The 10,013-nt window shown below is 44.6% G+C and overlaps 1 non-coding gene across 1 annotated transcript; it reads left to right on the top strand.

The window, feature by feature from the left end:
* The first annotated feature begins 286 nt into the window (after positions 1 to 286).
* LOC136332734 (U6 spliceosomal RNA) lies at positions 287 to 392 on the top strand. The gene has a single exon (XR_010730890.1). It is a non-coding gene; the product is annotated as a U6 spliceosomal RNA (small nuclear RNA).
* The last annotated feature ends 9,621 nt before the right edge of the window (positions 393 to 10,013 follow it).

The following is a 10,013-nucleotide window of genomic DNA, read 5'->3' as shown; positions in this document are numbered from 1 at the left end:
CACGGCCTAGCCCACAGCACCCTTACCTCCAGCTCTGCCAGTATGCTCTGGCCATTTCCTTGGCACAGGTTTTATCTCCATCAATCCTTCCCTGAATCTGAACTTTCTGAATGAAAACCCAGACCAGCGTAGCTCACGCTGCTCTCCTTCCTGAACGGCTTCTGCTGCACAGACTCCTAGAGTATCGCCAACCTTCCGGAACCAACCAGTGGGGAGAACGCCACTCCAGATTAACCCTCCTGTCCAGATACGCACCTGCACAAGTACACAGAGATTGCCACTCCTAGTACTCACTTCGGCAGCAAATATACTAAAATTGGAACAATATAGAGAAGGTTAGCAAGGTCTTGTGCTAAGATGACACACAAATTCCTGAAGTGTCCCATATTTTGTGTCCTCACACCCTTTGGTTGACTCAGAAGAAATATGAGTCAAAGCACAATATGTGGCCTCAATCGCAAAACTGTAACTTTTCACTATTAAAAAAAAAAAAAACTTGCTCCCCACGTTGGACATTGAGGGTTGGGTCCCCAGGCTGCCCCCAGGACAGCTGCTCCTGCCCTTTGGTTTTCCCATCGTGTTCCTCCAGCAGCAGGAAAACCATAGCTGCTCCTGCTATGTCTGGCTTTCCCTCCATCCCCAGTCCCGCACTGTTACAATCCCAGCATGCTCCACGTCTGAGCTCGTATGAGTTACAGCACATCCATCCCAGTCAACGACCCCAACATGCCTACATTTGTCCTCTAGCTGGTTCGTGATAATAAAAGGTACACTTGACACCAGTAAAGAAAGTGGGCATTTTCTTTCTAAATCCAGAAAGCTGTTTGGGTTTGGCAAGGCAAACTTGATCATGTAGTGTTCAATGATGAAATCTTGTACATAACCGTGAAGAGGGTTGCTGGAGTAAGCATCACAAACTCAAACACCTGCCAGCATCCGGAAGATAAGAGAATGAATGGTGTGGGTTGGGGTTAGGCGTAAGGCAATGCAGACCACACCCCACTGGTAGCGCATGCCCACTGGATGGCTGACTTTATGTGATAACTTGACTGGGCTACTGTGCCCCAATATTTGGTTAAACATTATTCCAAATGTTTTGGTGAGATTTACATTCAAACCAGTGGATTTTGAATAAAGCTGATCGCCTTCCACAATGTGGGTGGACCTCATCCAATCAGCTGAACAAAGGCTGAGGTCCCCTAGCAGGAAGGGACTCGGCCAGCAGACTACCTCTGAACTCAGACACCAGTTCTTTTCTGGGTCTCCAGCTCACCAGCCTGTCCTGCAGGTTTTTGATGCGCCACGCCCCCATGATTTTGTGAGCCAAGTCCTTAAAAGAAACACACAAACACACAATCTTATTGGCTCCGTTTCTTTGGAGAATGATGACTACTACACCTGTCTCGAGGGACCAGCTATTACACAGATCCAGCTGGTCCCGGGGACCCAAGAACAGAGTCTTTCAACCACTACCAACCGATAGGCCAGCAGTTAGGATGTCTGAGCTGGAACTGAGACAGACAGGACCAGAGCTATTCTCAGGCCATATTGTAGCATCTCTGCCCGTCCCACTCAGAGACACCATGTCCTCCTGCTCCCATACCCCCTGAACTCACATACTTCCCACTCTCCCCCTCTTCTAGCTATAGCATCCCCCCTTCCTCAGCACTGGTTCAGTAAAGAAAATAGATGCTATAATATCTATACAGGCCAGGAGCATAATCATCATAAAGATCCTGTGTTGGAGATAACAATTATTTTACCCCGTTTATAGATAAGGAACGAGCGGAGAGATGTTCAGTCACTTGCCTCAAGTCACACAGTAATCAGAAGCAGGAGCAAACAGAGCTCATGGCCATCAAGCTGGCTTACCAAAGACCCTCTAAAATATATATATATATCCATTTTCAGAAACCCAGCCTAGTTTGTTCATCTCCCCCCAAAAAATAACGCCGGCCTTCTGCAGCAAGCTGGGGTACTGTCCATGTTCACCACATAACACAGGCAACACACATGGAAAACTCATCGTGTTCCTCCAGCCCAGCGAGGACTTATCACCACCGTGTAACCTGAACATCCTCCACGCAGCTGCAGCCAGGGCAGTAAATCTGAAGCTGAAATGTGATTCCGACACACCCTGCTGAAACCCTTCCTGTGGCTTAGGGACCTCCTGCCTCTCATCAGTGTTTGCCTTGGGAGCCAGCGTGGGGATGGATCATGAGATGGAGATGAAGCGGCCGGACCAAAGAGGGGAGCAGGTGATGGAGAGGCTGGGCACGGGGCTGGGCCAGGCAACCCGTGCCATCTGGGGAGGTCTGAAAGAGAAGCGTGTGGAACCATCACCCTACGTTGTCCTTCTGGCTAGCTGAGAGAATGGAGTGTGGCCTGGCTTCTCTGCGACTTTCCCAATCATTCCTATATGATGGGATGTTGTGCTCTTTCCAGGAAAATAAAGCCACTGAGCATTGCCCTGCATTCCCCGAAACACAGGTACGGAGAGGTCCTCTATACAGGGATCCTGTGTCTCACTGTAAGTGAGAGGCTACTCCCACCCAAGCCATTTCTCAATCTGACCCCATATGGGACATCAAGAGGCCTCCAGGTCAGCTTCGGAGTGGTTTTTGGCAAGAGGGGGACCAAAGGAGGCCAGGCTTTCTGCCAAATCCTGTTCTTGTGAAAAATCAGTTAGCCCATTCTGACCAGACGTATAAAATTGTCTGTAATAAATGTTTCCTGAAAATGTCAGGGGGATTTTTCCATCTTTACATGCTAAGGTTATAAGAGAGTCATTGAAGCACAGAATCGGTCATGCAAGCTGTGGAAACCGAATATCTGATGATAAAAAAGAAAAAGAAAAAAGAACGAAGAGAAATGCCCCAAAGCTCTGTTCCCTTCATCTTTCTAGTTCCTTTCTAGTGGTTGCAAAGGTCAAAGATTAATTGCATAAATCTGTTTGATATGTTGAGATGAGACCACTGCAGAATCTAATTGCGTGGAAAAGATGATTTGACAGAGATATTCAGTAATAAATGCAGCCTCAGTGACATTGTCACTTCCACTCACAGAAGGCTGCCTGGGAATCAGAACATGGGAGCTGGAAGGGCCTCAAAGTTCTTTGACAAAGGAGAAAGGAGACTGACTTTCTTGAGGTTGAGTGACTTATTTAAGGAAACAGAGCCTATTCTGAGCAAAACGACCCTATATCTGATACCAGGCTCATTTTTCTTTCCTATGTACCATCAGCCTTCCAACAGCACTAGATTCATGTGAAGACCTCCAAAGGCATATACAGGCACAAATAAAAGCATTTTAGAGAAAAAATATTTCCAGGTCCACAGTTATCAAGTATGCATTCTTTTATATGATTGATCTGCATGGAAAAGAATCTTGATGCCTGACCAGGTGGTGGCACAATGGATAGAGTGTCGGACTGGGATGCAGAGGACCCAGGTTCAAATCTCCTAGGTCGCCGGCTTGAGTGCAGGCTCATCTGGCTTGAGCACGGGCTCACCAGCTTGAGCGCAGAGTTGCTGGCTTGAGTGTGGGATCATACACATGACCTCATGGTTGCTGGTGACTGCCTGCTTAAAACCCAAGATCACTGACTTGAGCAAGGGGTCACTCGCTTTGCCGTAGCCTCCTGGTCAAGGCACATATGAGTAAGCAATCAAAGAACAACTAAGGAGCTGCAACAAAGAATTGATGCTTCTCATCTCTCACCCTTCCTGTCTGTCTGTCCCTATCTGTCCCCCTCTCTGTCTCTCTCTCTGACTCTGCCACAAAAAAAAGAAAAGAAAAGAATCTTGAGATAGCAAGCCAATTCTCCTTTCCCAGACCCCTTCCCATTTTTCACCTATTCTGAGGGGGAAAAAAAGACACACTTTTCAGCCAAACAAAGCATGCAGGAAACCCAAGATACCAAACCAAAGGACTATTTGTTCGTGTTTTTTTCTAATTAGATGATAGTGGGTATCAAATGAATTCTTTATGCCACTGGACTAAGTTAAAAGTTTTGATATCTGCAGAGTCACTAATAGGGAAATATAGCCTCACCTCATGTTTATCATTTAGAGAAGCATTTCCAATAATATTTTACTCTTATGACTAACATTTATTAAAATGTTACACATATAATATTTTGATCAATTGTGAACTGATAATAATTATATGATGACTCAATCCAAACAAAATTTGTTTTGCAAATTGGGAGCCTTAGAATTGTAGAAAATCATTGTTTTTTCAATGTTGAAATATATTTTTGTTGCTGAAAAGTTTTATAGGTTGATTAATAAAATATCTCCAAACATGAAAATATGATATGTTACAATAAAAGAAATTCTGTGATGGAGAAGGAATGAGAATGTGATTTTCAAGATGAAAAGATGCAATACAGAATTGTTACCAGTGTTGGTGGTTCTTGAATTCCCCAAGGTAGAAATGAAGAGGAAACCACAGAGAAGTTCCCAGACAGACTTTATTAAGCTCCTGCTTGAGCACCAGGGAGGCAGCACAGAGGAGAGGAAAGTCCTCTGAACGGCCTGGGGGCTGGCTCTGCTTGGCTGCTTTCTGAAGCCGGGGACAGAGTGGGCTTAGTGAAAAGACGGGCTCGTGAAGGGTTCGGGAGTGAAATTTTCCACGTTAGGGTGGGTTTACTTCCTCCTTCCAGCGGTGTTGCCTAGTAACGAAGTTTATGCTTGTGCTGTGGAGGCAAGACGGCAGGCTTCTCATCACTGCCACCGTGGAGAGATTGTAGAATGGTCAGACATCGATCAAATCCTCACGTCGGTCAGTCGTTTCAACATCAGCGGTTAGAAGGGAGGTCAAATCAGCTACCTCTGCGTTTTTTAGTAGAAAGTGGACGAGTGGTGACCTTCTTAAGGTTGGCTTCCCCGGGCCTTCCTTCTGACCACCTAGTCTTCCCTCCACTTGCTGGCCACCCGGTATTTTCTATTCCTGGGTGCCTGTGCTGTCTCAGAATTATTTGCTATTAAGTAAAAGCCTGTTTGTGTTTTTTTCTAATTAGATGATAGTGGGTATCAAATGGATTCTTTATGCCACTGGACTAAGTTAAAAGAGTGATGCATTATCTTATATTAAAATTTTCAATAATTAGAATATATCAGAAGTTTTAGCCTTTGCAATTACTTAAATTTATGAAGGAGAAAAATTGTAAGTTAACTTCAGAGATATATGTAAGGGGGGATATAATTTTTCAGAACACTTATCAGGCATAAAGGAGCAAAAGTCATTGTCACCAGATGAGCAGTGGACAAGGTGGTAAAGAAGAAAGAACCGTGTGCTGTAACCCTGCCCTGCTGGCAGGCCAATAGTCTGAGTAGTGTGTTTATAAGCAGACCACTAGGTGCCTTGCAAACCCATTTCTTCTTCCAGGAAATGCGGCTAAATTATATTTCCAACCCTATGTCATCTGGGTAATAAAAGTCTGTCCTACTCACACAAATCTTCTCTTGTTTAACAAAGTTATATACAACAGATCCACAAAAACATCATTTCTTAGTGCCATTTCTTTTTTTTTTCCTAGAGTTTTAGATTTTTTTTATTTATTCATTTTGAAGAGAGGAGAGAAAGAGACAGAGAGAGAGAAGGAGGGAGGAGCAGGAAGCATCAACTCCCATATGTGCCTTGACCAGGCAAGCCCAGGGTTTCAAACCAGCAACCTCAGCATTTCAGGTCGACGCTTTTATCCACTGCGCCACCATAGGCCAGGTCTTAGTGCCATTTCATTCAACATTCTTCCCTTATCACGTTGATGAGATGCCTTAGGAACATAATTCTTGTTTATATCTCTTAACCTACAGTAAAATTGTTTTGGTTAAACATTCAAAAACCTATCCACCATGTTCAGTTGAGGACTTACTGTGGATTCAATTTTCCTTTAAAGAAAGGATCTACTCTGAGCTTCAATATACTAATATTTTATTAAAATCTCTACTCTTTCCCCAAGCTTATGTGTTTACCGGGCCCTTTGCCCTGCGTTCATGTGCTTCTGCAAACGTAGCTTGACTTCTCAGCGGGTTCCAGAGGATGTCCCCTCTCCACAGATCTGCTCATGCCACTCTCTCCCTGGCGAAGGCGCCTCCATTCTCCCAACTCTCCTCTCCCTGGGTCCAAAACGTCCTCGTCCTTGAAGGTTTCGTTCTTCACCTCCTCCATGCAGCTTCCCCTGGACGCCCCCTCCCAGACTTAATCAGAGGCCCTCTCTCTGCTTCCCATGGCTTCTCTATTAAAGCCCTCCTCTCATTCTACCTTGTTGAACACTGCCATCCGCATCTTCCCTCCCACACTAAATGGCAAGGTCTCTAAAAGCAAAAACCAAGTATCATTTCTCTCTCTCGCTGCCCCCTCAAAATCATATCAGCGTATATGATCAATAACATTTTATTTACTGCTCATGATTGACACTTCAAAGCATAAATCAACAAAGCTGAACATCTAATGATCTGACACAGATGGCCTGGCTTTTCCATTTATTGGGTGACCCTAGAAAGTTTGCAATATTCAATATATGCTGGTATGCCATGTCAAGGCCAAGTTTCCTCGAGCAATCACTGGCAGGTAGTATCTTGGAATATATGTGAAAAAAAAAAAAGAAAAAACATGTCACTGCTTCATTACTTTAGCTTAATACATTTCTGGCAAAGGAGTAACTTCATGAATCACAAATCTCTTTCTTATGGCACCAGTAGCCACCCTACAGAATATCCTAATGAAGAACTGTCATTTGAAGCAGCAACAAAGGCAAGATCGAGTTCTGACCCATGCTGAGTTTTGGAACAGTTGGGCTTTCTGCAAGCCAGGTTGACATTACGGAGACTGTTTATTCTGGCCCTGACCACCAAGCCTTCAAAAGGAGGAGCTCATATTTTCCTTGCCCTTTAATCAGTGTAATGGTTTAACAAATGTTCTCATTCAATAACCCAGTTGCCATTTACTGAGCGGTAACTATACGCCCAACACAATCACCTGTGCCTGCTAATTGCTTTTTAAGAGGGGGTAATTCCAACAAAAATAGTCCTATGAAGATATGCAAAAGGCCCGTGTGGCAGAGGACATCACTTGTCTATAATAACCATTTTCCCCTTCCTCATTAGAAATAATACCCCAATTTTCTTGGGGGCATAAATGTACTCAACTAAAGTTCCAAATTTCCTGACCTCCCCTTTTTAGCTAGATGTGACCATAAGACTAATTTCAGCCAAAGATGGTTAGTAGAAGTATAAGGAGCCTCCAGGAGGATTTCTTAAAAGGAACCGACTCAGCCAGGAATTTTATCCCTCTTGACATTCCTCCCACATTCTGTCCTGACACCTGAGATGCTGCTGTAACAGCTGGCACTCCAACAGCCACCTTGGACAATGAGGTGACCTTGAGATGGACACCTTGGAACAGAAAGATAGAAACAGTCCCTTGGCTCCTGGATCATCTATAAGCCACCATACTAGCCCTGTCATGCCTACTTCTGGTCTTCTCTTACATGAGGAGATAAAACCTTTAAAATAAACAATAGCTTGATGGTTTCTATTATAAAGAGCCAAGCCAAATTCTTGGCCCTGGAGTTTGGCAGGTTCACGGTCCATTACACCTCAGCCAGCACATTAAAGCAAATCTCAGACCAATATTGCCTGCTCCCAGAGTCAACACAATCTTCCCTCTGCACTCCGTCTATTTGAACTTGTTCTTGTCCCTTGTTCTGGGATGACTTGTTTCCCTCCCAGCTTTGATAGCTGATTCATTCCCCCTCATTTAGGCAGCCACCTGGGTTCACCTGCCAGCTCCTAGATTCCAGCTGCCTCCGCGGTTCTTCTCTTCTGCATGCTGCCTTGATTTAGGGGTTCCCTGTTGACAAAGGTGAGAAAAACTCTCCAATAGAGCCTCCAGCACTACAAAACCCCCAACAGAAAAGCCAGTCCTTTTGCCCAGATGTCACCTTAGAGGGAACAAATCTAGATGTCCATGGAAGGAGAGGTAGATCAGAGATGACACAGTTGTCCACGTTGTGCACCAGACCTTTCTACGGGACGCCATTCACGTCATGCTCTGCCATGTGTCTGTGCCTGTCTGTGCTGTTTAAGCAGCCCCATAGCCACTGCTTAGCAGGCACAAGTCAGAGTGGAGCTAGCAATGTTGTTGGGCCCACCGGTCCATCAGGCAAGATGCCATCTACCTGCCACTGTGATTCCCCTACTGCTAATAAGAACACATAGAAAAGACCTGGAGACCACCTCAAACAATCCAGCTCAGCTTCCTCTTGCTTGTATTGCTATATATCAGGAAAGCCGATTCATATCATGTCCGCCAAACTGGAAAGAGACAGGTATGAGCAGTTGTAAGGTGGGACTTTGAGGAAAGTCATGACTCCCATCCTTAGTGATAACATTAACTATGTAGCTGGCACAGCACATTCCTCTATGTTTTCTCATTTCATACTCACAACCTGCTCTGAAGTAGAAGTTACCACTAGTTTAATTTAATAGATGAGGACGGGGAACCCAGAGAGACAGTGAATTTTCCTAAGATTGTTCGTCTGGAAGAGGAAATGCGGGCTTCAACCCAGGGTTTTCGGTCACAAAGCCATGCTCCTTCTACCATGTGTTCACCCATTAATAGGAGTTCGTCATTCGTCTCATGCCTATTTTACTATTAAGGAAAATTAGAAAAATAGGTCGCTTCATGTGTTTGCCTAAGGAAAATGGCAGAACCTGAGCTTTGAACCCAAATCTCTTCGACTCCATTATTTATCCTCCAAACTCAGATATTTTTAAGAATAAAAGTGGCTTCTATTAATATGGCCACAGAAAAAACTTGGATTTTTCCAGCCAAGTCAGATAGTTGTTCTTCCATTTGGCTGCCTGCTGTCCACCCCCTTTCACCCTGCACGTGCACACGGGCGCACACACACACACACACACACACACATGCGTGTGCACACACACACACACACACACATGCATGCATACACACACATACACTTGATTTTTTTGTAACAACAGCCCCTGCTGTCCTTCTGAGGAATCACCTATCTGCCCCAGTGGTAGGTAGTCTTACTGAGACTGTCAGTGCAAGTGCCCAGAGAGTAAGCCCATGACCTAAGTGGGGCCTATTAAACTTAAGACTTTGAATTTGACCAGAAACAGCACAAAAACATAAAACACTAGGAAGAGCCCATTCATTTCATCGGCCTCTCCCAGCGAAACCACTGAAGCATTCCTGTTTCCTATATCCCTGGTGCTCTCATCATCCCTGTTCTTCAATGACCCCGTGTTCTAGTTCTTCCCATTAATTCTGTGAGCTGCCTGATGTCATCACAATGAATGCCTTTCCTGCTGTTAAAAACCCAACTGGTAGAATTTCTATAAGCTTTGGAACACTTCATTCTGACTCTGAAGTCATTAGAATGGTTTGAAGTGTGTTTAAGCCCAGCTGAATCATAAGGTCCAACTGAGACTCAGTTGTGCTCCTAAAAAAAAATAAATAAGAGAAAACAACAACAATGCAATGCACTATGTTCCTTTCGGGAAGGGTTGTGTTGGTTATGCACAAAGGCGTATTTCTGGCTCAGCCTACGTTTCCATTATGAGTTGGCTGAGGTTTCTACTCCAGTCCGCTCTCACCTCGTGTATTAGTCAGAGAAGACCAAAAAAACAAAACAATAGGACACATACATATAGAAGTAGGCTTATATTAAGGGATTGGCTCACGTGATGGTGGGGAGGCAAATCCAAAGTCTGTAGGCCAAGCCAGTAGGCTGGAATGTCACATAAGGTTTCATGCTGCGGTCCCGGGTTGTAATTCCATGACACAGCAGACTAGAAACTCAGGCCGGGTCTCTAAGTTGCAGTCTGGAGGAAAATTCCTTCCTCTCTGGGGAACCTAAGTCTGCTCTTAAGGACTTCAACTGATTGGGTGAGGCCCACCTACAATACGGAGGGCAATCTTCTTTACTCAAAGTCCACTGATTGAAATGTTAATTGCACCTACAAAATACCTTCCCA

This window comes from Saccopteryx bilineata, chromosome 3, assembly GCF_036850765.1.
Source record: "Saccopteryx bilineata isolate mSacBil1 chromosome 3, mSacBil1_pri_phased_curated, whole genome shotgun sequence".
Classification (NCBI taxonomy): Eukaryota; Metazoa; Chordata; class Mammalia; order Chiroptera; family Emballonuridae; genus Saccopteryx; species Saccopteryx bilineata.
This window is presented reverse-complemented; position numbering and strand designations above follow the sequence as displayed.